The following is a 2,534-nucleotide window of genomic DNA, read 5'->3' on the forward strand; positions in this document are numbered from 1 at the left end:
TTCTCATGTCTATGTTAAAAATCTAACTCCTATTATTAGATAATTATGAAGAATCCATACTTTATCTAAACTAGTTTAGGTGTACGCGCCTCGCGCATGTACCTCACTTTATTGAGTTCAAACATTACACTAAATAAGATATTTGTTTAAATAATAAAAATGAATACAATAATTAAATTCAACATCTTTTGGAGAATTTATTTAATTAAACCTAACCTTTATAAAAAAAAATCAAAGTCGATCATCTACCACCTGTAAACTACAACAAAATAATACGATGAGATATCAAAATAATATAATTAAATTTAATCTTTACACAAAAAATTTTTCCAAAGTCGTCTGACACTCATCTACCACATGTACGCTATAACAAAATAATATAAAATAAAGATATCAAAATAATACAACTAAACTTAACCTTTACATAAAAAAATTTCTCAAAACAATGATATAAATACAATACAATTAAATCTAACCTTTATCTAAAAAATTCTTCAAAGCCGACCGACTTTCATCTACTACCTATAAACTACAACAAATAATACAATAGTGATTACAAAGCTTCAATTTTGATGAAAATAATTATTTTTCTGAGCAAAAAATTTGACCCTAAAAATGATTTTTTTTGTTTCCCAAGGTATCCCCATAGCCGGCAGCCATGAGACTAATAAGATATATATATATATATATATACACACATATTGAATTCTAGTATGTTGACTAAAGCAGTTAAGAAGTTGAGGGTTAGAAAATTAAGCATCTACAAATCTAGACATGCAACTGAATCAGGTTAGATGAGCATCAATCATATTTTTTCAATAATTAAGTCGATTTCTTCTCTAGTTTAACGTGCATCTCAATATTTATAGAAGTATTTTCTTAATAGAGTCCTATTTTAGGAATATTTTTTGTATCCTATTTTAGGAGTATTTTCCTAATTGACAGTACAAAAAAAATTAATTGATTCTCTTTCCATATATTTTAGGAGTTTAGTTAATATAATAAAAATAATTAAATAATAAATTAAAAAAATAGTAAAAAGACAGTTTTGTCTAAAGAAGAGTCTTATAATGGAGGACAAAAAGTTCAAATCACTTTATTAATAATTCTTTTAGTTACTAATTCTCTTAATATTTCATACCACATTGTAGAACTCTTTAATTTTAAATCTTCTAGAAATATTTAATGTATTTTTTATGAAAAATATATTATCAAATAATAACAAGAAATTAAATTAAAAAATTACGGCAACAATATTAAAGTAATAACAATAAGTTATGCACTTATTTTATTATTCCTTTTTTCCTTTTGAACTTGTACTTTTTTGCCTAAAACGTGCACTTCTTTTTCAAAATTTTCCTCCTCATTTACCATATATTTTGGACTTAATAATTATTATTTTTTCTAATAACTCTTACCATATATTTTACTGTACCATATTTTAGTATATTTCTTATTTTTTAAAACTTGCCATATGTTTTAAGACTCTTTGGTCAGAATATTATAAATATAATTAAATAATAATTCTACGAAAATATTAAAATGACCATTTTAGTGAAGACTTTTAATGAGGGGCAAAAAGTTCAAATCATTTTTTTAAGGGTCTTCACACTTTTAATATATTATAGATATGAGAAATGTTAAATAGCTTCTAACTTGGTTCCAAAATAGTGGTACAGTTGAGTTTAATATGTCTTAAGTTGGCTCAGTCTCAGTGACTCCGTCTAGTAAGTTGTGCCTTTTTAGCCCATAAATTTGATAGACAAAAAGGGTGACTTTTTGAACAATTAGAACTTTTAGATACATGGGTTCGACCTAAGCATATTAAATCTCTGACAGACCTTTTGTTTGGGTAAAAGATTTTCATACAGTTATTAAGCTAATTGACATTCTCTTATATTTCGATTGGTGTTTTTGGTTCAATATTTCAACTAAAGATTAAGCCGATATCCTATGATAAGTCTGAACGCAGCGTGGCTTACCCCTGCTTACGGATCCTTGTCATATGACAAATGACAAATTTCTTTGGTACCATATGATAAATCTTGCAAAAATTAGTTTAGAAACGCCATGTTTGAAATCTTTATCAAACATATATTTAACGGATTGTGCGTCAGTTCGAACAATGAATTTTTGATTATATAAATCATCTTGGAATTTTAAAACACATTTAACAATCATTAACATTGCATGAGCCACCGTGGCGTATTTTTTCAAGCTTTCAGACCATTTTCCTGAATGAAATCTACTAAGATTTTCAGAATTAGTATGGGGATTCACTTGTTTTAGAATTCCTCCATAACCTATGTTGGAAGCATCAATTTCTGTGATTTTTAACCATGCAGGATTCGCAAGGGTTACACAAGGTAAAGACTCAACACGTTTTTTAATCATTTGGACTAGCTTGGTGTGAGTAGTAGTCCAAGGTTCTTTGTGATTCTTTTTCAATCTATCATAAAAAGGTGCCAAATCTCGGGATAAGTTCTGATAGAAAGGGGAAATATAATTAAGACTTCCTAAAAATTGTTGTAATT

This window comes from Capsicum annuum, chromosome 5 (genome assembly GCF_002878395.1).
Source record: "Capsicum annuum cultivar UCD-10X-F1 chromosome 5, UCD10Xv1.1, whole genome shotgun sequence".
Lineage (NCBI taxonomy): Eukaryota > Viridiplantae > Streptophyta > Magnoliopsida > Solanales > Solanaceae > Capsicum > Capsicum annuum.